The sequence below is a fragment of the Somniosus microcephalus genome, chromosome 3, assembly GCF_052327205.1.
Source record: "Somniosus microcephalus isolate GS21.2 chromosome 3, FLI_Smic_1.0, whole genome shotgun sequence".
In the NCBI taxonomy this organism is placed as follows: Eukaryota; Metazoa; Chordata; class Chondrichthyes; order Squaliformes; family Somniosidae; genus Somniosus; species Somniosus microcephalus.
The window spans coordinates 324,964,916-324,992,908 of record NC_140989.1 but is presented as its reverse complement, the minus strand read 5'-3'; the positions used below and the strand labels follow the sequence as shown (position 1 = coordinate 324,992,908).

The 27,993-nt window shown below is 49.0% G+C and overlaps 1 long non-coding RNA gene across 1 annotated transcript in view; it reads left to right on the top strand.

Annotated features, from left to right (window-relative positions):
• The first annotated feature begins 6,762 nt into the window (after positions 1 to 6,762).
• The window catches only part of LOC147122198 (uncharacterized), an 80,505-nt gene continuing 59,274 nt past the window's right edge, over positions 6,763 to 27,993 (top strand). Inside the window, exons 1-2 of the long non-coding RNA XR_015077702.1 lie at positions 6,763 to 7,094; positions 8,568 to 8,608. This is a non-coding gene — a long non-coding RNA (uncharacterized LOC147122198). The remainder of the gene's footprint in view (positions 7,095 to 8,567; positions 8,609 to 27,993) is intronic.

Below are 27,993 nucleotides of genomic sequence, written 5' to 3'. Positions count from 1 at the left end.
GGCTCTTAAATAGCTGCTGTCCTGTTCCTGAAGAGGAAGAGAAATGGCTCTATTTAAAGAGTCTGCTTTGAAAATGCTGCTGAAGGAGGTCTCAGAGAGAAGGGAGGTCACCATTTAGAAACATAGAAACATAGAAGATAGGAGCAGGAGTAGGCCATTCGGCCTCTCGAGCCTGCTCCGCCATTCAATGCGATCGTGGCTGATCATCCAAATTCAGTAACCTGTCCCTGCTTTCTCCCCATATCCCTTGATCCCTTTAGCCTTAAGAAATATATTCAACTCCTTCTTGAATATATTTAATGAATTGGCCTCTACTGCCTTCTGTGGAAGAGAATTCCACAGGTTCACCACTCTCTGGGTGAAGAAATTCTGCCTCATCTCTGTCCTAAATGGCTTACCCCTTATCCTTAGACTGTGACCACTGGTTCTGGAAACCCCAACCATCGGGAACATACTAGTCTGTCTAGTCCTGTTAGAATTTTATAAGATTCAATGAGATCCCCTCTCATTCTTCTAAACTCCAGTGAGTACAAGCCCAATCGACCCAATCTCTCCTCATACGTCATTCCTGCCATCCCAGGTATCAGTCTGGTGAATCTTCGCTGCACTCCTTCCATGGCAAGAACATCCTTCCTCAGATAAGGCGACCAAAACTGCACACAATACTCAAGATGCCGTCTCACCAAGGCCCTGTACAACTGCAGCAAGACATCCTTGTTCCTGTACTCAAACCCTCTCGCTACGAAGGCCAACATACCATTTGCATTCTTAACCGCCTGCTGCACCTGCATGCTTACCTTCAGCGACTGGTGCACAAGGACACCCAGGTCTCGTTGCACTTCCCCTTCTCCGAATCTATTGCCATTCAGCTAATAATCTGCCTTCTTGTTGTTGAAACCAAAGTGCATAACCTCACATTTATCCATGTTATATTGCATCTGCCATGCTTTTGCCCAATCACCCAACCTGTCCAAAATATATTGGATTTTCTCGGCATTCTCCTCACAGCACACACGCCCACCCAGCTTTGTGTCGTCTGCAAATTTGGAGATATTACATCTAGTTCCCTCGTCCAGATCATTAATATATATTGTGAATAGCTGGGGTCCAAGGACCGATCCCTGCGGTACCCCACTAGTCATTGCCTGCCACTCGGAATAAGAGCCGTTTATTCCAACTCTTTGCTTTCTGTCTGCCAGCCAGTTCTCTATCCAAGTCAATACCTTGCCCCCAATCCCATGTCCCTTAACTTTACATGCTAATCTCATATGTGGGACCTTATCAAAAGCCTTTTGAAAGTCCAAATACACCACATCCACTGGGTCTCCCTTATCTATTTTGCCAGTTACATCCTCAAAAAATTCCAGTAGATTAGTCAAGCACGATTTACCTTTTGTAAATCCATGTTGACTTTGTCCGATCCAGTCACTGTTTTCCAAGTGCTCTGCTATTACATGTTTTATAATGGACTCTAGCATTTTCACCAATACTGATGTCAGGCTTACCGGTCTGTAATTCCCCGTTTTCTCTCTACCACCTTTTTTGAATAGTGGGGTAACATTAGCTACCCGCCAATCCATGGGTATTGTTCCAGAGTCTATCGAATTTTGGAAGATGACCAGCAATGCATCTACTATTTCTAGGGCCACTTCCTTAAGTACCCTACGATGTAGATTATCAGGCCCTGGGGATTTATCGGCCTTCAATCCCATCAATTTCTCTAACACCATTTCCCTACAAATATTGATTTCTATCAGTTCCTCCCTGTCATTAGACCCTATGATCCCCGACATCTCTGGGAGGTTATTTGTGTCCTCCTTTGTGAAGACAGAAACAAAGTATGTATTTAATTGGTCCGCCATTTCTTTGTTCCCCATTATAAATTCCCCTGATTCTGACTGCAAGGGACCTACGCTTGACTTCACCAATCTTTTTCTCTTCACATATCTCTAAAACCTTTTACAGTCAGTTTTTATGTTCCCTGCAAGCTTACTCTCATACTCTATTTTCCCCCTCTTAATTAATCCCTTTGTCCTCTTTTGTTGAATCCTAAACTGCTCCCAATCCTCAGGTTTACTGCTTTTTCTGGCCAATTTATATGTCCTCTCCTTGGATCTTATGCTATCCCTAATTTCCCTTGTTAGCCACGGTTGAGTCACCTTTTTTGTTTTATTTTTATGCCAAACTGGGATGAACAAATTCTGTAGTTCATCCATGCGATCTTTGAATGTTTGCCACTGCCTATCCACCGTCAACCCTTTGAGTGCCATTCCCCAATCAATCCTACCCAACTCGCGCCTCATACCATCGTAGTTTCCTTTATTTAAATTCAGGACCCTAGTCTCTGAGTCAACTACTTCACTCTCCATCTTAATGAAAAATTCTATCATATTATGATCATTCCGACCCAAGGGGCCTCGCACAACAAGATTGCTAATTAATCCTTTCGCATTACTTAATACCCAGTCTAAGATGGCCTGATCTCTAGTTGGTTCCTCGACATATTGGTCCAGGAAACCATCCCGTATACACTCAACGAATTCCTCCTCCACAGGTTAGCCCAATCTATACTTAGATTAAAGTCACCCATGATAGCTGCTGTGCCCTTATTGCACGCTTCTCTAATTTCCCTTTTAATGCCATCCCCGAACTCCGCTTTACTGTTTTATAAGTCTGTATACCACGCCCACTAATGTTTTCTGCCCCTTGGTATTTCTCAGTTCTACCCATACAGGTTCCACATCATCAGAGCTAATATCCTTCCTTACAATTCTGTTAATCCCCTCTTTAACCAGCAATGCTACCCCCCCTCCTTTTCCTTTTTGCCTATCTTTCCTGATTATTGAATACCCCTGGATGTTGAGTTCCCAGCCTTGGCCACCCTGGAGGCATGTTTCCGTAATCCCAATCTTATCATATTCATTTACCTCTATTTGCGCAGCTAATTCATCCACCTTATTCCGAATGCTCCTCGCATTAAGACACAAAGCCTTCAGGCTTGTTTTTTTAACGCTCTTAGATCTTTTAGAATTATTATTTGCTGTGGCCATGTTTGATTTAAACCCTTGATTTTTCTGTCTGCCACTTTTGTTTTTCTCCTTCCTGTCTTTTGCTTTTATCCTTGTTTCCCTTTCCTCTGTCTCCCCACTCAGGTTCCCAACCCCCTGCCATTTTAGTTTAAACCCTCCCCCAGAGCACTAGCAAACACTCCCCCTAGGACATCGGTCCCGGCCCTGCCCAAGTGCAAACCATCCATTTTGTACTGGTCCCACCTCCCTCAGAACCGGTTCCAATATCCCAGGAATTTGAATCCCTCCCCCTTGCACCATTCCTCTAGCCACGTATTCATCTGAAATATCCTTCTATTTCTACTCTGACTAGCACATGGGACTGGTAGCAATCCTGAGATTACTACCTTTGAGATCCTATTTTTTAATTTACCTCCTAACTCCCTGTATTCAGCTTTTAGGACCTCATCCCGGTTTTTACCTATATCGTTGGTACCTATATGCACCACGACAACCAACTGTTCACCCTCCCCTTCCAAAATGTTCTGCAGCTGCTCTGAGACATCCTTGACCCTTGCACCAGGGAGGCAACACACCATCCTGGAGTCTCGTTTGTGGCTGCAGAAACGCCTATCTATTCCCCTTACAATAGAATCCCCTATCACAATAGCTCTCCCACTCTTTTTCCTCTCGTTTGGAGCTAATGGCCAGCCTCCAATGAAGAGCAGCCTTTTTTGTTTCTATTAACCCTTGAGAAATGGAAAACCCTGGCAAAGTTACCTTCTCTGAAGGACATCAGTGAACCAATCCAGCAGCTTCTGCTGCCAACCCACAGATTATTTTGAGTTCAATTTTATAACTTGCTATTTCACAAGTCAGAATCAGAACTCTGGGTTACTAGTCCAGTTGCATAATCACGAATTGAAATCATAAATGCTGTTTCACCCGTATTGAGCCTGGGAATAGGTGAGGAGGAAATCACTTGTCTTAGGAAAGTTCATATTTAGCTTAACTTTATAACGTTGCTTTACCAGGCATCTGAAGTTTGAGGCAGCTGTTACATTTTTGAATCTTTTCTAACCTTCTTACTCTAGATTATTTAGGCTCCCATATCTCTACCTACAAGTGTGCCTAACCTTACCTTTGGATTTAAGTAAGCTTACAGTAATGTGCCTTGGAAGCAAATAGCAAACCCTATTCGTTAATTGGAGTTATCCTGTGCCTCCATAAGTTCTCACTCCAGTCTTCAAAGGCAGGTAGAGCATCACATCAGACCTTGATCTCAATAATCAAGTGAATTTATTTTCTAGAAGATAAACAACTATGTATCAGTGTTATAATATCATTCTATATTTACAGTAGACATCCTTCCACCTAACTCATTGAGTGGACAAAATAATAAAAAGATCACGGCCCCGAAATTCCTCGGCCTGGGAGGGTGGTATGAACCCTCCCCTCCCCTTTCAGCATTCTGTAGGGACCGCTCCCTCCGCGACACCCTGGTCCACTCCTCAATCACCTCCAACACCCCCTCCCCTTCCCATGGCACCTTCCCATGCAAAGGCAGGAGATGCAACACCTGCCCTTTTACCTCCTCCCTTCCCACCGTCCAGGGCCCCAAACACTCCTTCCAGGTGAAACAGTGATTTACTTGTACTTCTTGCAATTTAGTATACTGTATTCGCTGCTCATGATGCGGTCTCCACTACACTGGGGAGTCCAAATGCAGATTGGGTGACCGCTTTGTGGAACACCTCCGTTCATTCCACAAGCGTGACCCCGAGCTTCCGGTTGCCTGTCATTTTAATTCTCCGGACCACTCCCTCTTGGATCCCTCTGTCCTCGGCCTCCGACTCTGTTCCAATGAAGCTCCACATAAGCTCGAGGAACAGCACCTCATCTTTCTATTAGGCACTTTACAGCCTTCCGGACTCAACATTGAGTTCAACAATTTCAGATCATAACCTCTGCTCCCATTTTTTTGGACAGCAACTGTTAGTAATGATTCTGCTGTTCCCATTTGCGCCTTCTTTAGACTCATCTTTTCTTTCTTTACTTTTGCTTTTGCCGTGCACCATCATCCCTTCGGTCATTCAATCTCTCCTACCTTCCACCCTATCACAGACCTTCCCTTTTGTTCTTTCCTCCCCTCCCCCCTTTTCCTGCCTCTGCCCTTGTTGCTAGCTTAAAGTCTGTTACATTGTAAGGGGTTTTCCTTGAGAGGTTTCCCTGAAGTTTCTCTCTCTAGAGGCCTCTCTCTCTTGCACAATACAACCTTGAGTGGTTCGACATAAGTAAAGGAATATATACATAAAACGCAAAGGAATATATACAGACATACATACTTTCAGAAGCTCCACGATAAGAAATATCTTCCTCCGCAGCCTCTGGAGCAACTGTACCTATGCTTTTTTCATGTGTAAGTTGTAAGGACTTGACCTCACTGAAAGCATGAATGAAAGCGGCGAATTTTACTGCGCACGCGCTGCCTGTGCAGTCGCACGCGTTCTGCCTCTGAACCCCTTCGTTCAGAGGACAGGAAATGCCGGTTTTCCCCGCATGCGCTGTGCATGCTGAAAACCGGCATTTCCTCCGACCAGACGCGTAAGTACCCCGACCGTACTCGCGCATTTGGAAGGGAATTACTGGGCCAACATTTTACATGTCAATAAAATGAAAAATTTAACAATTGCACGATTTGCCCCCTCGCATCTGCGACTGAGGGTCCAAGGAGGTGCATTGCGCAAGAGGTCATCATCGTACGTATCCTCACACTGTTCCCTTTCGGGAACTGTATGAAGTGGTGGAAGGATTTATGGCCATGATTAACGCTCATTCCGTGACCGTAACCATCTTTGAACCAGCCATTAGGGTGGTTAGTCCTTTGGCGTGAGGGTTTTACGGGCTCCCACAACCCATCTGAGGGGGGGGGCCACCCACACCCACACCCACGGATGCAAGTATCCCGCTGGATGTCCACCCAGAATTTATAGTTGGAGCTCCGACTCCACTTGCCGGGACTGTCTGGAGTGGGGTTCGAAACCCTACTCCTTCTGGCCCAGCGGCGGGGATGCTTACTGCTACGCAAAAGGCCCACTCCGCACAAAAGGTGACACCCATACGTTTCCTGCGCCTTTTCCCTCCCCGTGACTGGAGCCCTATGCTGCCACTTGAAAGACCAAGCTATCATCTGCCCTTTTTGCGGCGCCTTTGACTTCTCATTACCAATGATGAGCAGGCGCTGCGCCTCCACCTCCTTGAGGAGATTGCTGAGGTCATCATCAGTTCAATTGTGAGTTCTTTTAATGTCATGAATTGTGCTCATTCCAGCCATTTCACATTGCTAATCGGATTGGGCCTTTGGCATAGCGGTAGGATCCCCGCCGCTGGGCCAGATCAGGGTAGGGTTTCAAACCCCGCTCCAGACAGTCCCGGCAAGTGGAGTCGGAGCTCCGGCTCTAAATTCTGGGTTGACATCCAGTGGGATATTTGCGTCCGTGGGTGTGGGTGGCCCCCCCTCCTTGTATAGCTTGTGGGAGCCCGTAAAACCCTCCCGCCATAGGACTAACCGCCCTAATGGCTGGTTCAAAGATGGTTACGGTCACGGAATGAGCGTTAATCATGGCCATAAATCCTTCCACCACTTCATACAGTTCCCCAAAGGGAACAGTGTGAAGACACGTATGACGACGACATTGCTAAATAAATAAATGGAATTTAAAAAATTCTTTTAGGGCTTTTAAAAGTCTTTAAATTGCTTTAATTCTGTTTAAAACTACTTCAGATTCTTCAAAATAATGTAAACGTTTTTAAAAGTTTATAAAAGTTACCAAAATCTTCAAAAAACTTCCAAAAACCTATTTAAACTGCTGCTTTGCATGTAAAAATGCATAGCAGCTTGTCAGAAACATTGGGGGTGTGTCCTGTTAAACTGAGACCTCAAGGGGCGTGTCTCAGTTGCACAGCGCGCTCCAGGCTTCGCGCTGGCTGCACGCCTGGGCGGCGTGACGTCATACGCTGCCCGGGATTCTTCTTTTTCAAAATCGAATTCCAGGCGTCCTTGGAGGTCAACGGCCAGCGCGTCGGGTAAGTGCATATCGGGGCCTTGCACGCGCGGCAAGCCCCCGATCTGAATTTCTGGCCCATTAACTCTTTCTCTCTCCACAGATGCTGCCTGACCTGCTGAGTGTTTCCAGCATTTTCTGTTTTTATTTCAGAGTTCCAGCATTTGCAGTATTTTGCTTTGGTATGAATGCATGTCAGGTGGTAGGGCTGAAATTTGGAATGGAACTCATTTCTGCCAGGTTTCTGTCCCGTTCTACCCACTGCAGTGGGAGGGGTGGGGGTTGGGTACTTATTTTGCCCACCACCCTTCCATCCTGACATCATTAAAAGAAGCATCCCCTACCAGAAATGTCATTAGCTCCACCGTTCCTGTGGCCAACAGATGCAGGTGTACTTCTTATACAAATGTAGAAGTTGGGGTCCAATGCAGATTTTCCAATAACAATCAATCGCAGAGCAATCAATTGTCATTAGGAAAGTGGCAACAGTCCAATGAACGTGCTTTTTCTAAAAACTTTGTAACTTCAGCTGCAAACCCACTCCCCCACCCCCACTTCCGAGCCGTCCATCCCATGTAGCGACAAAGTGAAGCAGCAATATTCCCATGGGGCAATTGCTTTGGCAGTGCTGTTAATGGCACAGGCATCAACCGCTTTATATTAATGTCCCCAGACCCAAGATTTACAATAGAGTCAGTAACAGTGAAGTCCCGCCCTGCTGCGCTAGAATAGAGCTCCAGGAATTTCAGTACGCACAACTCTCAGCACTAAGCTAAACTTTTGTAACAAACTTTTACATAAAACAGTAGCCCTTCAGCGGTGACCTCGCCGGATTTGGTGGGGTCAGCGGGAGTGCACTTCATTTGCATGGGGCAGGTGGAGTTCCTGTGCTACTACAGGCACGTCTCTGGCAACTCCTTGCTCCATGCTGCCATGAAAACCCAGCACCTGCACTCTATCGGGGTGGGGGTGGGGGATGTGGTGGTGGGCAGGCAGGGAATGCCCAGACCACCCATTCTGCGACCACATCCACCTCCTCCCTTGGCCTGGTTTGCCCACCACTCTCTTCCCCTCCCACCTGGTGGAGCCCACTTGTGGTCTTTTGGAGATTGGTACACCTCATTTCTCTCAGCTTACTGGCCTCCAGTGTTATATCAGACCCCTTCCCCAGTGTTATATCAGATCCCTTCCCAGCATAGGGAGTTCCTGTCCCTAACTGCACCCTATTTTCTTGAAAGGGGTGAGCAGAGGTTCTGTTCCTTACAAAGCTGACCAGGGACTCCCAGAGTTGTTGGGCACCTGAATTATGCGGGTTGCTGCCTTTTTTCAATGTGTTCCACCAGACTTCTGGTGGACTTACAATGGAAGTCTGGTGGAACAGGTGAGGCCATTTAGAGCCAGTGTTTCTTGTCCTTGAATTTCTATGCAAGAGGATGATTAATCTAACCTGTTTCTGAGAAATTGAAACCATTTTTTTTATATCTTTCTCTTTCAGGTGTTTCAAAATAACCTCAACCCCTCCCAGTTTCAATTCAGGTAGAATCAGTATCTTATACCGCAGAGGAGTGTCAGGGGGAATTCCTGGATTTAGGATATCATACCACTCATTAAAAACAACTGTCAGTCACATACAACCTTAACCAAACACACAGCATCATTTAAGTTAAATTGTTCGTCACTCCAGCCTGTAACTGATAAAACTTGTAACATTGTATTTAATTAAACTTGGCACAGGAATCTGAACTGTAGTTTCTTTTTTATGCAATACTGGGATTTAAAGGAACAGCCACTAAATCAAAACTAGATAAAAGACTTGCTTTTTGTCATAGCATTATCATGGAGGGAGAATATGTAATATTCTGACAACTGCTCATATACTTTCCTAACAGAGACATTTAAAAAAAAATTGTTTATGGGATGTGGGCATCGCTGGCAAGGCCAGCATTTATTGGCCATCCCTAATTGCCCTTGAGAAGGTGGTGGTGAGCCGCCTTCTTGAACGGCTGCAGTCCGTGTGGTGAAGGTACTCCCACAGTGCTGTTAGGGAGGGAGTTCCAGGATTTTGACCCAGCGACGATGAAGGATCGGAGATATACTTCTATGTCAGGATGGTGTGTGACTTGGAGGGGAACTTGGAGGTGGTGGTGTTCCCATGCACCTGCTGTCCTTGCCCTAGGTGGAAGAGGTCGCGGGTTTGGGAGGTGCTGCCAAAGAAGCCTTGGCGAGTTGCTGCAGTGCATCTTGTAGATGGTACACACTGCAGCCACAGTGCGCCGGTGGTGGAGGGAGTGAATATTTAAGGTGGTGGATGGGGTACCAATCAAGCGGGCTGCTTTGTCCTGGATGGTGTCGAGCTTCTTGAGTGTTGTTGGAGCTGCACTCATCCAGGCAAGTGGAGAATATTCCATCTGACTCCTGATTTGTGCCTTGTAGATGGTGGAAAGGCTTTGGGGAGTCAGGAGGAGAGACACTCGCTGCAGAATACTTAGCCTCTGACCTGCTCTTGTTGCCACAGTATTTATGTGGCTGGTCCAGTTAAGTTTCTGGTCAGTGGTGACCCCCAGGATGTTGATGGTGAGGGATTTGGCGATGGTAATGCTGTTGAATGTCAAGGGGCGGTGGTTAGATTCTCACTTGTTGGAGATAGTCATTGCCTGGCACTTCTGTGGCGCGAATGTTACCTGCCACATTCTCATGTCCATTGCAATACATTTTGGCCTGTTGGACCCATCACATGTGGCAAGCAACAAACAATAGATTCATATAAAGGCACTTGAATGGCACACATTCACTCAGATTCCTCCTTGTCCCTTTTCCACCTGCTTACAGGGGAAGATTGTATGTAGCAGGTGACAGCACATGTAGCCAGAAGTGGGAGGGGTTATATAACTTACAACCGATGGCTGCGAAATTTGGCACCTTTGCGCCCATAGTTAATGACAGTTTGAAAACAAAAATGACATCCGCCTCACTTCCGCCCACTTCCAGCGTGGCCCGCACTGGTTGCCATCTTGGTGAGTGCAATAATGCGGGCAAGACATGCGGCGCCGGCAGTATTCAGAGTAGGAAGATCATGACGTCAGTCAGCGTGCATCGCTGATTTGACGTCTGACCTGCCATTTGGGACGTCACTGCTCCATTCAACGCCCTCTCTGAAACACACACAGCTGAACGAGTTGCACGAGTGATCTCCCACCAGCGCTACTGAAAGGGATACATCCAGCTTGCAGGTAAGTTGATTATTTCTCTTGTACTGGCTCATGCAGAGTTTGTATGAATAGTGGGTTGATGAAAGACATTTAGGGGGAGAAATTCGGTATCGCCCCGTTTGGGGCACGATTATTGGCCGTGCGCAAAGTTTAGCGCCTGGCGCTAATTATCACCTCCGACTGCAAACTTGGCTTCTGTCGCCCCTGGAGGTGATTGGAGCGCTAAATCAGGCGCTACACACCTCTCTTAAGACGCTGACGCCGAGGAGCGAGGCGTGACCTCAGAGCGCTGTGATGTCAGTCAGCAATGGAACACAGACACACTGGCGCCGGCCAGTTCTTAAAGGGGAGGGTCGATCTTGCTCTCCATCCACACCCTGCTCATTGCAGCCTTGAATCTCGGCCTGGAGAGACCTGTACATCAAATCTGTTGAAAAGAACAATGGAGAGGCTTCGGGAAAGAGCTTAGAGTGCAGCCCCCATAGACTCTTCTAAATCGATGCACGGAAGATCAAATCAAAATGAACCTGCAAAGTGCTGTTCAGTACGCAAAACACCTCAACACAGCTTTGAATATCTCCTGCAGTCTTTCTCTCTCACTCAGAATGCGTGGTGCAAAAATTTCGCTGACGAAAAAAGGCAGGAAGCGGTCGCCTTTAAATAGCGCTCCCCCTGTCCCTTCCCGACTGCAAAACGCTCCTCTCAACCTGTCGTTGCTAGTGGTAGGCGGTAAGGCAGGGGGCGCCACTCAATATCCAGTCCGGGGTGCTACCGGGACGTTGCATGCTCGACTGACGTCATGATCTGCGGGCGCAGGAGCTCATGGTGGTAGTGTTTAGCGCCGCCGCAAAATGTGTAATCAATTTTGTGAGTGGCGCAAACATCGCCGCGCATGGGCGCTAATTGCTTTGTGCCCCATTAGCGCCCTCTTAAGGTGCTAATGGGAGGCACAAACCAACTGAATTTTTCCCCCTTAAGAAGTTGTTAAAGTGTGCAGGGAGTGCCGCTGGACGTTGGGAAGGTATTGGCTGCAACTGGATGGTCTCTGACTACACCACTTGCTCCCAGTCATGGGGGCTCTAGTTGCAGACCCCTCGCACTGCAGCATGACAGGGAGATGGAGCAGAGAGGACTAGCTACTCAGAGGTAGGAGGAGGAGGGGGAGGGGGGCTCTCAGCAGGAGGCCTTACCCACCTAGCGTCTTCAGGGAGTACTTCTCCTACCTGCACCTAAGCCAAGAGCAGTGTGTTCGGCAACTCCGCTTCAACAAGGAAGTGGTCACAGAACTCTGCCACCTCTTGGAACCAGACCTGCAGGGTCAGAGTAGGGCAACAACGGCTCTGCTAGTGGCCCTCAAGGGTGATCGTAGCCCTGAATATTTTCACCAGTGGATCCTTCTAATACACTGCTCCTCGCTTAAGTGAAGGTAGGAGAAGTGCTGTTGGAATACCTTCGAAGGGTAAGGCTTCCTGGTGAGTGCCCTGATGTCCCCCCTCATCCCTCTGCGCACATGTTCCCGTATTTCTGGCTGCCTACACTCCCTCTGCCGTAGCTCTTGGAGGGTGAGGTGGGTTGCCAGTACAGCCCCCATTAATAACAACAGAAAATGCTGGAAATACTCAGCAGGCCAGGCAGCATCCGTGGAGAAAGAAACAGAGTTAATGTTTCAGGTCTGAGAGCCTTCACGTTAACTCTGTTTCTCTCTCCACGGATGTTGCCTGGCCTGCTGAGTATTTCCAGCATTTTCTGTTGTTATTTCAGATTTCCAGCAACCGCAGTATTTTGCTATTGTATTAGCCCCCATTAATGTTGCCAAGTGTAGCAGTTTGAATCTTTGGACAATAAATGTAACTACTTTGTAGTATAAATGTAGCTACTTTGCAGTTGCCAGAAGACTGCTCATACAAAAGAAGCTTGAAATTACTCATAGAAACTGTTCGAGTGGGTGAAACTGACAAGAAACCATTGAAACTAACCTGCCCAGACAGCTGGGAGTGATTAATGCTGATGCCTTTAAATAATGTCACAGGAGCCGGCTTCCTGGAGCTGCACACCAGCTCTCCCTGTCGCTGTCTGGTCAAGGCACTAAGGTAAGTGGCGACAATCAATTTTCCAGATCGGGCGGTCAGTGAATGTTGCATGCTCACTGACGTCACAACCTGCCTGGTGTTGGAGTCCAGAGGAACAGGCTGGGGGGCAGTGGGGGGCGGGGGGCGGATTTGCTGTGCGGCACTGGATTCGCCTTGCCCTGGCGCTACTGCATCAGTGCCCCATAAGTGGCGCACTACAGGAGGTGTTAAGGTACCAAATTTTCCCCCCATTGAACCAGGTCTTCATGGCATTCTCAACACAGCCGTAACGCACTTCTAAGTAACTGAATGCTTAGCAGGGGGCCCAAATTCGTGCGAGGTTAGCTCCAATTAAAGCTAGCCTCCACTTCTTCAAGGCAGTCTGCACTTCTTAAAGGGGAAGTGCATTCTGCCTGCGGTAACTGCTGGAACTGGTTGTGGAGGCAAGTGTGAGATAGAAGACTGAATAATGGCTCAACAGGCCAGAGAAAGGGCTCCAAGATTCTCAGATGCAGCACTGGAGGCCTTAGTCCAGGAGGTCAACTGCAGGAGAGAGGTCCTCTTTCCACAGGGGGGTAGGAGGCCCTCCAGGCAACAGACCAGACTTCAGTGGGAGCAGATAGCCAATGTGGTAAATGCCAGCATTGTAGCCCCGAGGACCTGGACTCAGTGCAGGAACAAGTTTAATGACCTCACACGAGTGGTCAAGGTTAGTGAATTCATCTTCAAATGCCATATCCCACCATCTGCACCACTAGCCCCACGCAATGCTCAGTGCACCACACACCCATCACTTACCTACCAATTATCTCTACCAACACGACTTACACCTCACATTCATAGCTTCACCTCACCCGCACACACTTGCCACAGCTGAAAGCCTGACACTCACATCTCACAACTAGAACACACTGTCAGCTATTCAACCATGGCAGGCACATCATCCAAACACATTGCACCGCACTCACTGACACACTTCCCTTTCTCTTGCAGGAAAAGGTGGCGCATAACCAGCGCCAGTAGAATCTAACCGGTGGGGGACAGGCTCACCTGCATCACCTCATCCCCTTGGAGGAGATGTACTGGCCATTCTTGGCTGAGCCTGTGGCCAGCGGCAGGACTGAAAGAATACAAGATGCCGGTATCCTCATATGTTATCCTTCTTTTCACATCCCACTTCCCCCTCATCCCACAAGCTCTTCTGATTTATAAGCTGCACATGGCGTAAGCATGCACCTCTTGCTTTACCCCCCTCCCCTCACCACAACCCTAGGCCCTTGTGCCTTTCTCATTTCAGATATCCAAGAAATACAGCCTGCCCAGCCAGAGGGTCAAGATGAAGAGGGAGAGGAGAGTGAAGAAGAAGAAGAAACACCTTCACTCGATTTCACACTCCCAGCCACCAGCTCAGATATTGACATTCCACATACTTTAGAGGATAGCTTAGGCGCAGGATCTGCTTGGAATGGCCTGCAGTCAGGGCAGGGGGAAAGGGTGGCTCAGGTGTCAGCTCTCCGGAGAGCGAGGTCGCACACAAGTTCTGTTGCACAGGACTCTGAGGAAGACTTCAATGGGGCAGCCTACAGAAGAATGGTTATGCGCAATGAAATGTTTGGTGCATTGGGAGGCCTACCAGAAAGCCCGAATGCAATGTCAAGGAGGATGGAGGAGTCCTCCTCCAGCCTTGCACAGGGCTTTGGGCAGAGCTTGGAGCCCATCCTTTCCAGCGTGGAAGGCCTGGGCAGATTCATTAACCAGCAATGCTAACCCCACCGTCTCATAAGCCATGAGACAAACTCTTAAAAATCATGAGATTCGGTAAGAAATCATGAGGTGCTATTTTAGACATAAAGGGGGGAATTTTGCCAGCCCTGGGGAGGTGGGTATGGAGGCGGGACTGCCAGGAAAATGGCAGAAACTAGGAGCGGGTACCGAACCTGCTCCAAACCCGCCTCCGTGCCATCTTCCCGGGAGGCGGGTCCCCGACTCGCGCAGAGACCCGTCTCCTGGAGGCGGGCAGGGGATTAGAGCCAATTAACTGCCTGTTAACAGGTAGTTAACAGGCAGTTTTGAGGCTTATCCCCATTTTACCCCTGCAAGTGCGGGCTTCCCGACGGCTGCGAACCCCGCCAGGGTCAGCGAGGTGAGCAGTGGGTCTGCGGGGGTGAGAGGGATCGAAAGGTCCACTGTGGAGGTGAGTGATGGGTGCAAGTGTGGAGAGGCACGTATGAGAGGTGAGTGTAAAGGGTTAGAAAAAGTTTACTTACCTTTGCTTCTTCCTGCAGGCTTCAACCCTTGGGGATCCGGAAGTGCCTCATCTCAATGGCAGAGATGACAGAATGGCTGCTGCATTCTCAGATGCAGCAGCCATCTGATTTCTGCTGAGGAAAGAGGTTTTGGTGGGCCTTCAGTATAAGGGCTCACTGGCATCTATCTGACAATGTGCAAAACTGCCCAGGTGTGTCCTGTCCACAAAAAGCAGGGCAAATCCAATCTGGCCAATTACCGCCCCATCAGTCTACTTTCAATCATCAGCAAAGTGATGGAAGGTGTCATCGACAGTGCTATCAAGCGGCACTTACTCACCAATAACCTGCTCACTGATGCACAGTTTGGGTTCCACCAAGACCACTCGGCTCCCGACCTCATTACAGCCTTGGTCCAAACATGGACAAAGGAGCTGAATTCCAGAGGTGAGGTGAGAGTGACTGCCCTTGACATCAAGGCAGCATTTGACCAAGTGTGGCATCAAGGAGTCCTAGTAAAACTGAAGTCAATGAGAATCGGGGGGGTGGGGTGGGGGGAGGGAAACTCTCCACTGGCTGGAGTCATACCTAGCGCAAAGGAAGATGGTTGTGATGATTGAAGGTCAATCACCACAGCCCCAGGACATCGCTGCAGGAGTTCCTCAGGGCAGTGTCCTAGGCCCAACCATCTTCAGCTGCTTCATCAATGACCTTCCCTCCAACATAGGGTCAGAAATGGGGATGTTCGCTGATGACTGCACAGTGTTCAGTGCCATTCACAACTCCTCAGACAATGAAGCAGTCCATGCCCGCATGCAACAAGACCTGGACGAGGTTCAGGCTTGGGCTGATAAGTGGCAGGTAACATTCGCATCACAGAAATGCCAGGCAATGACTATCTCCAACAAGCGAGAGTTTAAACACTGCCCCTTGACATTCAATGGCATTACCATCGCCGAATCCCCCACCATCAACATCCTGGGGGTCACCATTGACCAGAAACTTAACTGGACCAGCCACATAAATACTGTCGCTACAAGAGCAGGTCAGAGGCTGGGTATTCTGTGGTGAGTGTCTCACCTCCTGACTCCCCAAAGCCTTTCCACCATCTACAAGGTACAAGTAAGGAGTGTGATGGAATATTCTCCACTTGCCTGGATGAGCGCAGTTCCAACAACACTCAAGAAGCTCGACACCATCCAGGACAAAGCAGCCCTCTTGATTGGCATCCCCTCTACTACCTTAAACATTCACTCCCTCCATCACCGGCGTATTGGGGCTACAGTGTGCACCAACTACAAGATGCACTGCAGCAACTCGCCAAGGCTTCTTCAGCAGCACCTCCCAAACCCGCGACCTCTTCCACCTGGAAGGACAAGGGCAGCAGATGCATGGGAACACCACCAGCTCCAAGTTCCCCTCCAAGTCACATTGCATCCTGACTAGGAACTATATCGGCAATCCTTCTTTGTCGCTGGGTCAAAATCCTGGAACTCCCTACCTAACAGCACTGTGGGAGTACCTTCACCACACGGACTGCAGCAGTTCAAGAAGGTGGCTCACCACCACCTTCTCAAGGGCAATTAGGGATCGACAATAAATGCTGGCCTTGCCAGTGACGCCCACATCCCATAAAAAAAGAATAAAACAAAAGAATACTAGGATTGCTGAGGCACTGCCCCTGGGGAGTGGCAATGGATCCATGGAAGCCGACCCTACTGTCTCTCTCAGGATGACAGCATTCTTACTCGCGCAACTGCCACTTTGCTAATGCCCTTGCTGTTGCCTGTCAGTCAGCCAGCCCAGACTGCTGCCTTCCATGCTGAGGTGGTGCAGTCTGAAGGTGGGCCTACTAGGCCCAGGGCTCCTTGAGGTCATCCTGCAAGGCCATCTGCAGTCTCCCCCACTGAAAGTCAGCAACCTTCCATCAGGCATGCTGCATAGGAGCAGTAGGATAGGCAAAGGCACAGGCAAGATCATCACTAAGGGAATGCACAAGGGTGATTAGTTGAATTTTTGATGTAATATTGGATCGATAGATGGATTGTTGGATTGGAATGTTTTCTTTGTGGTGCCTTTTATTTTAGCATTGTGGCCAAGAGGACGCTGTGATGGTCAGTAACAGTAAGGTGTGGGACTAATGTTGAACGGGGAATTGGGGTTGTGTTCACCCGTACCGCAGGTGGATGATTCCATCCCATATATCCCTGCGAGAAAGGGGCTGTCTGGTTTGCCTCATCCCTTCCGCTTCCTCCTCCTCCACTTCCACTTCCTCCTCTTCCTCCTCCTCATCATCCTCCTCCTGCTCCTGAGCTGGTGGCCATATCCCTGGTGGCTGTGCCCTCATGATGGTCAGGTTGTGGAAGATACAGCAGACCACCACGAATCGGGACACACTGAGTACTGTAGGGCTCCTCCACACTCGTCCAGGTAGTGGGACTGTTGCTTCAGCAGGCCAATGGTCTGCTCTACAATGTTTGATGTGGCAGCATGGCTCTTATTGTACACATGCTGGCCATGTGCGGTTGGGTTGTGGAGCGGAATCATGAGCCAGGTGGTCAAGGGATAGCCCTTGTTGCCCAGTAACCACCCTCTGGTTTGTCATGTTGGCTCAAAGACTAAGGGAACAGCGAACTGGTGCAGAATAAAAGTATCATGACTGCCGTCAGGATACTGGGCATTCACCATCATGATGTGCTGAGCATGGTCACACACCAACTACACATTCAGTGAGTGGTAACCTTTGCAGTTGTGGTACATCTCAGCATTTATATATGGTGCCCACAAAACCACGTGCGATGGTGCACTGCAATGTGGGGAAGTCCGCTATCCTGGCAAAGCCACATGCACGCTCTGCCTGCTTCTCTCTGGTTAGAGAGAAGACAATTAAGTCCCCTCTCCTGGCATAAAGAGCATCTGTCATCTCTCTTATGCAGCACCAGATGGCGATATGTGAGATGGTACAGATGTCGCCTGTTCCAGCCTGGAAGGATCCCGACCAATGATCCCTATTAGCTGCGTGGCTGCGCCGCTCTCTGCAGGTCCTGTGCAACCAGTGAGCCGGCTTCTGAGTAGAAAAACTGCGCATGCGCAGAATTTTGAATGACCCGCGCAGCCCATTTCAGGGCCATGGTCACCTTCACAGCCACTGGCAGCACTATCTTTGCCCTGGAGAGAGGCTGCAGGTCTGGTTGCAAGAGGTGGCAGAGTTCTGTGACCAACTCCTTCGTAAATCGCAGACACCTTAGACTCTGCTCCTGGCTCAGGTTGAGGTAAGAGAATTGCTCTCAGAAGACCCTAGGTGGGTAAGGCCCCCTGCTGAGACCCCTTCTCCCCCCCCTTCCTCCCCCTGTGAGCAGTTTGTCCTCTTCTTTGCTGCCTCTGCTCCATCTCCCTGTCATGCTGCAGGCCAAGGGGGCTGACAACTAGAGCACCCATTACTTGGAGCAAGTGGTCTGACCAGAACTCTTGAAGACCTTCTCTACTTGCAGCACCATTCCCTGTCACCTCACCAAATTTAAATAACTCTAGAAAGCTCCAAACAGTTCCACAAACTTACACAGAGCCAGTAGAAATCAAAAAGCAAACTACCTGAAAGTTGTTGATGATCCCTTTAAATAGTGCTGGTGGGGGGTGCTTCCTGCTGCTGAATGCATGTTCAGCTGTGGGATGTTAAAACAGGGCATTAGTTCCAGCAATGACAATGAAAATGGCAGTGCTGGCATCAATGATGCCACTATCTGCCTACTTACCATACCTCCAGTGCAAGCTCCTAACGGCCACCAAGATAGCGCTCAGTGTGGCCCGCATCAGAAGTGTGCATGCGCTGCTCGGACACCATTTTGGACCCAATTCGGCACCCATAGTGCCCAAACAACGGGCGCTATGCAAGTGAATTTCTAGGCCCAGGTGTTTTACTGCACTTTGTGAGGAAGTGGGTGCAGAGCACAATTCCTTGCTCATGCTTACAGAGGCAGGAGGCTTAGAGGGACGTACTTTCTCAGCCGATAAGAAACCTGAACTTGCCGAGGTGCTGAAAGAAGATGTGTGGCTGGCTAAACTGGGTTACTTCGCAGACATATTCAGTGAAATGAATAAGCTGAATAAAGCTATGCAGGGTGAGAGAACTCTTTTTTTTTGGCCAGCGTGAAAGAATTGAAGCATTCAAAAGGAAACTGCAAGCCTGGAAAGTTTGTGGCCTAGAAATTCAGTGGCCTACGCCACCAGTTTGCGCCCAAAGAGGGCTTCTGCGCCACTGTGCAAACCTACCGCGATATTTAGCGGGGCGCTAATGGCGGCGTTAGCCATTAGCGCTGCGCCGCCACCGATGGCGTCATCGGTGTGCGCAGCGCCCCGCTATCGCCCCGCTGGCCATATTTAGTTGCTCCCGCCTCCCCCACGCCAGCCGCAAACAGCGACCGGTACACGGGGCCTACCTGTGCCGGTAGTGGGGCGAGTTAAGGTGGAGGTGCGGCCGGCCGCTTTTTCGGTGGCCGCCTGCCCGCACCTCCTTCCCCGGCCTCCTACACCCCCCCCCCCCCCCCGCGGCATTGCCGGCTGTTTCCAGAGAGCCCGGCACTTCTCCTTGGTGCCGGGCTCATTTGCCGGCACTCGCGAGCGGGGATCGCACTGTTGCAGGCACCTCCTCCTTAAGAATGAGAGGGAGGCCTGCAGTACCGCAGCCTGCCGTGCCGCAGCGGGTGGCGCTGCGGCACTTTAGACGCCGATATTCAGTTTCAGCGCCCCCTTGTTTAGCGGCCGGCTTCCACTTGGGGCGCTGAAACTGAATTTCCCGCTGGCGCAGGTGGCTCCGTGCGCAGCGGTAATTCCGGCGCCCAGGCAAGCTGGGCGCCCCAAAGTGAATTTCTAGGCTTGTGTCTGTGGAGAAGCTGCGGAGATGTTTCAGCTGTTACATTCTTTCATTCAAGAAAAAAACGTTGACTTTGACGTAATCAAACCATAGCTGGTAGCGCATCTTTCTGGTCTACACAACAAATTTAATACTCTTGATGGAACAAACTGCTATGCACCTGTGGGCTACAAAGCTATTGAGAATATTGATACTGAACTGCTACTCTCTGCCCAACTTCAGTGAAATGCCACTGGAGACATTTTGGTGTGAATGCTCCAATGGATATTGCATGGCATCTTCTGCAGCACTGAAAGTGTTGGTTCCACTTAGTACAACCTACTTATGTGAAGCAGGATTTTCAGCAATGACATCAATGAAAACAAAGTGCCGAGCCTGGATGAACATTGACCATGACATGCGCGTGTGCTTGTCGAAGATACCTCCACGTCTTGACAGAATTGTTGCTTAGCACCAGCAACAAGTTTCACATTAAGTGCAACAAGTTTCACATTAAGTAAAACAAAAATAATAATAATATATGTTTAATTGTATTGTAGGAACGGAGGTTCCTAACTAAATAATTCAGCTCAACTCGATGGATTAAAAGACTGGAATTTAATAACAACGAAGTTTGCTGGATGTTACAAGGAGGAAATCAAACCACGTTTGTTCAAGATGCCAGGTAGTCGAAGACTGCTGGAAAGTTCTCTAAGCTGACGTCATGACGTCCCCACGTTCTTCGCGCCACTGGTGGTCACGTGATCGGCGTCATGACGTCACCACACAGGATAAAGGCAAACACACACTGTAAAGGTAACAATCAGTTTAAAGGTGCAGTCCCCGGCTGCACTATAATATAATTAAGGGGATTATACTAAAGTACACTGAGTCTCTTGTGGCTCCTCCACAGGTGCCCCCCCAGAATCCCCGTTAATGGCCAGTGTCAAACGAACAGGGGGCTTGATGGTTCTCTCCGAGCATCGACGACCCTCAGGCGGCGGAAGTGGAATGTCGGGAGAAAGCATGAAGCCTGGCTGTGGTTGTTGCGGCATGTCAGGTGCGGCGAACACAGTGTCTGACTGCGAAAACGATGGTGAGGCATCTGTAGGCGGTTCAACGGCTGGCTGTTGTAATGATGAATCAGTGTGCAACGGCGGTCGTCCTCGGCGAGGTGGCTGGGCAGGCACTACTGTTTCAGTGCGATCGAGGTGAGCGGCCTTCAGACGGTCGATGGAGACGGTGTCCGGTCTGCTGCCTACGTCGACGGTGAAATATTTCTCACCGGCAGATATGACACGAAATGGGCCGGCGTATGGTGGTTTAAGTGGGTCTCTGTGCGCGTTGTGCCTGATGAAGACATAATCGGCGGACATGAGGTCCACAGGAACGTGAGGCCTCTGTAAGCCATGATGCGAGGTCGGAATGGGCAGGAAGTTCTTGGCTGCCTCGCGATGCTGGATAAGCTGCTGAGTTGCAGACCACGGTTCTGTATGCGGAGGCAGGAAGTCACCAGGGACCCTCAAGGTTTGCCCGTAAACGAACTCAGCTGATGAAGACTGAAGGTCTTCCTTGGGAGCCGTCCTTAGCCCCAGCATCACCCAAGGCAATCTGTCTACCCAGTTGGATCCGCGCAGGCTGGCACGAAGGGATGCCTTAAGTGACCGATGGAACCTTTCACACAGGCCATTCGCCTGCGGATGGTAGGCGGTGGTACGGTGTAGCTTGGTACCTAAGCCGTGTGCAATGGCGTTCCATAATTCGAAAGTGAATTGTGGACCTCGGTCCGATGATATGTCAGATGGGACGCCGAAGCGAGCCACCCACGACGACAGGAATGCCCTGGCAATATCAGCTGTAGTGGTAGCGACCAACGGAATCGCCTCTGGCCACCTGGTGGTGCGGTCCACTATTGTGAGGAGATGCGTGAAACCCCATGAACCAGGGAGAGGACCAACTAGATCCACGTGCACGTGGTCAAACCGTCGCTCTGGCACTGGAAACTCTGCCAAAGGGGCTTTAACATGCCGGTTGACTTTCACTTTTTGACAATCAATACAATTGTTTGTCCAATCTCGGACATCTAAGTGCATGCCCTTCCACACGAACTTGCGGGATATGAGACGTTGCGAAGCTCGCATCCCTGGGTGCGACAACCCGTGTATCGCCCGAAAGACTTTCTTGCGCCACTCGACCGGCACTATGGGACGAGGCACTCCCATGGACGTGTCGCACAAAAGGGTGGTTCCTGCTGAGTGGAACTGAACGTCAGCGACTTGCCAACTGGAAGGTGTGGTCTGGTACGCTTGAACTTTGGGGTCAGCCAACTGCTCTTCCGCTAAGCCAGCGAAATCGACGCCCAGGTTAACTGCCAGGACAGGAGCGCGGGAGAGGCAATCGGCCACGAGATTGTCCTTGCCCGAGACGTGTCGTAGATCGGTGGTGAATTCTGAAATGAAGGTGAGGTGGCGCTGTTGCCGCGCTGACCAAGGTTCAGACGTTTTGGCCATGGCAAACGTGAGTGGTTTGTGGTCCACAAACGTGGTGAACGGGCGTCCTTCTAGCAGAAAGCGAAACTGTCGAATAGCCAAAAACAGGGCGAGCAACTCCCTATCAAACGTGCTGTACTCGCGTTCGTTCTTGCGTAGTTGGCGGCTGAAAAAGGCCAGTGGCTGCCAAGTCCCATCTACCCACTGCTCCTGCACTGCTCCAATGGCGTAGTCCGAAGCATCCGTCGTGAGAGCGATGGTTGCACCTGGAATAGGGTGTGCCAGCATGGTTGCATCTGCCAGTGCTGCTTTGGTATCTAGGAAGGCCTGGTCCATCTGGGGAGTCCAGTTGATGAGGTCTTTGCCAGATTTCCCTTTCAGTGCTTCATACAGCGGTTGCATCAACTGCGCTGCCTTGGGGACAAAACGATTAACCATCCCCAGGAATTCCTGCAAGGACTTAACAGCGAGGGGACGTGGAAAAGCTGTAACAGCCTCGACCTTGGTGGCTAGTGGAATGGCGCCGTCCAATGTTATCCTGTGCCCCAGGAATTCGATGCTGGTGAGACCGAATTGGCATTTGGCCGGGTTGACAATGAGGCCATGCTGGCTTAACCGAGTGAAGAGCTGGCGTAGATGTAACAAGTGTTCCTTGGGGTTCTTGCTAGCGACGAGTATATCATCCAGATATACGAAAAGGAAAGGCAAATCCCGTAAAACAGAGTCCATGAGCCGCTGGAAAGCCTGCGCTGCATTTTTTAACCCGAAAGGCATTCTGAGAAATTCGAAAAGGCCAAAAGGTGTGATGACTGCCGTCTTGGGAACATCTTGAGGGTGCACAGGTACCTGGTGATACCCGCGGACGAGATCCACATTTGAAAATATTGAGTTTCCAGCCAAATGTGCTGAGAAATCCTGGATATGAGGTATGGGATACCTGTCAGGAGTCGTGGCATCGTTTAGTCGTCTGTAGTCGCCGCAAGGCCGCCACCCTCCACCTGGTTTGGGGACGATATGCAGTGGAGAGGGCCAAGGACTGTCGGAGCGTCGGACGATCCCGAGGCACTCCATTGTTTGGAATTCGGCTTTAGCCGCCGCGAGTTTGCTGGGTTCTAACCTGCGCACCCGGGCTTAAACCAATGATCCATTCGTGGTGATATGGTGTGCCACACCATGTTTCGTGACTGCTGCCGAGAAGGTAGGCCGGGTGAGCTCTGGAAATTCGCTGAGTAGGCGTGTAAACCCGTCTTGAACTGGTACCACACAGGCGAACGACCAGGACACGGCGGTGCTGCGGTGGCAGGGCACCGCGTGGTAAGTGGACGCGTGAATAAGGCGGCAGTTTTTGACGTCGACTAGAAAACCATTTGCACAAAAGAAGTCAGCTCCTAGTATGGCCTGTGACACTGTGGCAGTGATAAATTGCCAGAGGAACTGCTGACCGCCGAAAGTAACGGTAACCGTCCGTTTCCCAAAAGTGCAAATCGCCGCGCCATTGGCTGCCTCGAGTGCAGGGCCATGGCCGCCGGATTGTAGATCCAGCCTGGAAGCTGGCAAAATGCTGCACTGGGACCCAGTGTCGCAGAAGAATCACCTCCCCGTTGTGGAATCCGTAACATAAAGTAATTTCCCCGTTGAACCAACCGCCATGGTAAATTGAACGCGCTTTTCAGGGCTTGTCGTCCTTTTCGAAGGGCGATGGCTTGCTGAAGGATTTTTTTTTTGGGGAGAAACTGCAGGGAGGCTTGCAACATCGAGCTTTGGTGCCAAAATGGGCGTGGTACGTGCACCAGCCTGCTGGAGGAGGGCTGGGCTTCGCACACGCAGGAGAAGAGCGCCTCGTGGCTGCACAGCACTGCTGTGAGACTGCAAAAATTTTGTCTGTCTCTGCCGTGAGCTTAACACAGTCGGTGATCTCAGAGCTGGCCAAGGCTGTCTGCACCGTGTCAGGTAGCTGGCAGAGGAAAAGTTCTTGGAATAAAAAACATTGGTCTTCCGAACCAAGTAGGGTGAGCATTTGACTCATTAATTCCGAAGGCTTTGAGTCCCCGATGCCTGGCATGACAATGAGCCTGCGTGCGCGCTCTGATTTGTTAAGGCCAAATATTTGCAGTAAACGAGCTTTGAGAGCCTCATACTTGCCCTCGTCTGGTGGACTGCTCAGTAGACCGATGACCCTCGAGGCCGTGGCGCTGTCGAGAGCGGAGACCACGTAAAAATAACGGGTCGAATCCGCTACGATCTCCCGCAGGTGAAACTGTGCTTCCGTCTGTAGGAACCAAGCTTCTGGTTGCTGCTCCCAGAACTGAGGCAATTTGAGGGCGACGGCATTTGTGCTCATGTTGAATTCTCTTCGAAGTTTGTTCGATGAGATCGGGGTCACCAATGTAGGAACGGAGGTTCCTAACTAAATAATTCAGCTCAACTCGATGGATTAAAAGACTGGAATTTAATAACAACGAAGTTTGCTGGATGTTACAAGGAGGAAATCAAAACACGTTCGTTCAAGATGCCAGGTAGTCGAAGACTGCTGGAAAGTTTTCTAAGCTGACGTCATGACGTCCCCACGTTCTTCGCGCCACTGGCGGTCACGTGATCGGCGTCATGACGTCACCATGCAGGGTAAAGGCAAACACACATTGTAATGGTAACAATCAGTCCCCGGCTGCACTATAATACAATTAAGGGGATTATACTAAAGTATACTGAGTCTCTTGTGGCTCCTCCACAGTATCACTAATTTTTATACAGAAAAATAACTTGTGTTGTTTTTGTAGCATGGGGTGGGGGGGCTCAGAAACAAAAAGGTTGGGAACCCCTGGTCTACACCATAGTTTGGTATCTTGGCATCAGCAGTTAATGCAGTAATTTGAGAGTTTGTCAAGCCAATGAGAGCATCTTTGCAGTGCTGCTCAACAACTTGACTCAGCTTCAGGCGACAATGGAGAGCATGGTCACACCAGGATCCTTTACAGTGGAAACTTTCCTGGAATGAGCTTCTAAAATCAAACATCACTTCCTTATCAAATGCTATGACTTGGGCTTTACAGACCTTGGGGGCTAAATTCGGTTGATATGCGACTCCCATTAGTGCCCTAGGGCAAATCAAGTAGCGCCTGGCCGTGGCGCCACTAACGCCTCTCTTATGTTCATTAATAAATTGACATTCTTATTATGAACACAGCTAGCTTTTGCTAGACACTTTTATTGAGCACATGTGGACTAGGTACAGTATCTGTAGAGGCTTCCATCTTGACTGATGCGTTCCGGGTAACCTAGTGCCTCATGGGTAATGTAGTCTTAATATACATACAGCTGGGTAGTGTAGTCTTATACATACAGCTATATACAGCTCTACACAGCTCTACGGCTCCACCTAGTGTCCACTATAGAATGACATGTTATTGATCATTACATCCCCCTTTCTTTGAGGTTTAACAAAACCAATATCAATCAACTTTCAAGAAAACAATAAAGATAATATCAGTAACACTTTTGTTAGTGCTCTATAAACATAAACATTTTCAAAACAGTCAACACATTTTCAAAGCTTTACATTGTACTCAAAGATTAAGTCTATCAGGCTTTTTTACTTCACGTGTGGATCTTCTCAACACGGGTAAGTCTGATGTGTCTTCATGAGATTGTTCTGGCGGTGAATGACAAGATGCAGTTGCGGCATTGTCATCAATCTGCTCCTGTATAGATCGAGATCTCCTTGCGATCTTTGCTTGGAGAGGGTTTCAGTGTTTCCTTCACTCTTCATGCCATAACTCTCAATGTAGTCAATGCACTCTCGAAAAACTGCTGGCAGCTGGATCCCATCATACAGCATAGTCCTCTCAGCAGCCTTGGCTAATGGAACAGCAAAGATTGGCCTGAGGGAAGAAGGAGTATCCACCGGAACTGCTTCCTGCTCTGGTGCAGGCTTCTTCTTTTTCTTTTTCTCTTTCCACTGCTTAACAACATCTGCTGTGGTTATATCTTTGGACTTTTTCTCCTTGTGTTTTTCCTCTTTGTGCTTTTCTTCCTTTGGCTTCTCTTTGACCTTAAAGTCCTTTTCTTTCTTCTTGGAGAAACTAGGCTTTTTGAAGACATGGATACCCTTTGGCCTTTTCATCCTTGATGGGCTCTCTGCTTCATCACCTGAGTCATCTGGTCTGCTTATGGCACAGTTTATACGGTAGACTCTCTTGACCAGTTCTAAGTCTTCACAAGCTTTGTCACCTAGTATCGAATCAAGTCTTTCAGCCACAACCGAAAACGTGAGATGATGCACTTTGTCTTTGACTGTCACTTTAAGTCTGCATACACCTAAGCTATCTATTTTCTGTCCATTATAGCTCTTCAGTAGTACTGACTTTTTCTGTATTTTGGGCTTTTCTTTCATATTTTTTATGTCACTCATACTGATTAAGTTTGCTTTTGCCCCAGTGTCCAGTTTCAATGTAACTAATGCTCCATTTATCTGCAGTGGGATCATCCATTTGTCCACTTTTACTGCATTGACTTTATGTTCAGCATTGTCCATTTCTGAGGGCTGCACATTTTCTGTATCTTTTTTGATATCATCACATGACACTATTCCTACAAAAAATCTCACTTAAATCAGTGTCCTCAATCACATTAACTTGTTGCCCTTTCGTCGTTTTTACTTTTGAAAAGCATTGTTTGGCAAAGTGATTCTTTCCATTACACTTTGTGCACATTTTTTCAAACGCTGGGCATTGTCTTAACTGGTGTTTGTAACCACAGCGTTTACAATTAAAAATGTCATCCTCCGATTGCTTTTCATTTCTGTTCTGCCCATGTTTCTTCCCCTTATAGGACACAGCACCGACAGCAGCATTATCACACATTACAATCGCATCATTATTGATTTCACTGAAAGTCTTCGCATGCTTTCGAGCTAGCTTGCTGGCTTGGCATATTTTCACTGCATTTTCCAAATTTAGTTCGGTTTCTCTCAACAGACGTTCCCTGACTTTTTTATCATGAATACCAAACACAATCTGGTCACGAATCATGGATGATTTCAGCTCAGAGAAATTACATGTCTGTGCTTTCAGTTTCAGATCAGTTATAAAGCTATCAAAAGTCTCATTTTGTTGCTGTGTCCGAGAACGGAAGATGTATCTTTCATACGTCTCATTCTTTTTGGGAGAGCAATGTGCATCAAATTTTTTTAGCACATCTACTAATTTTTCTCTGTTCTCCTCTGGATTAAATACAAATGTATTAAATACCTCTATCACCTGTGGGCCTGCAACCGTGAGCAGCAACGCTATGTTTCTTGCGTCTGGCTTCGTACCGAATCCGATGGCAGCAATGTAGAGTTCGAATTGTTGTTTAAAAATCTGCCAATTGTAGTCGACATTTCCTTCGAGATTCAAACGCTCTGGTGGCTTCAAATTCTCCATGTCGCTTTTCACAATTTTCAGCAGATCTTCACCATCCTGGTACCATCTTATGTTCATTAATAAATTGACATTCTTATTATGAACACAGCTAGCTTTTGCTAGACAGTTTTATTGCGCACATGTGGACTAGGTACAGTATCTGTAGAGGCTTCCATCTTGACTGTTGCCTTCTGGGTAGCCTAGTGCCTCATGGGTAATGTAGTCTTAATATACATACAGCTGGGTAGTGTAGTCTTATACATACAGCTATATACAGCTCTACACCTCCACCTAGTGTCCACTATAGAATGACATGTTATTGATCATCACAGCCTCCTGCGAAATTCTGCGGGAGGTTAGCGGTGCTAACCGTTAGCGCCGCCATTAATGATGTCATCGCCATGCGCAGCGCCCTGCTTGCGCCCCGGCTGTAATATTGGGTGGCGCCCCCCCGACTTCCCGCCGGACGCTATGTCCGCCAGGGTCAGGGGGGGCCTACCTGCGGCCGGGGCAGCGCTAGTTAAAGGGGAGGTGGCGGGCGGCCATTTTCATTGCTGGCCGCCTGCCAGCACCTGCCCCCGTTGCTGTCCCCGGCCCCCCATGAATCTCCCCCCACGGGGTGCCGGCTGCTCTCCGTGAGCCCGGCAGTCCTCGAGTGCT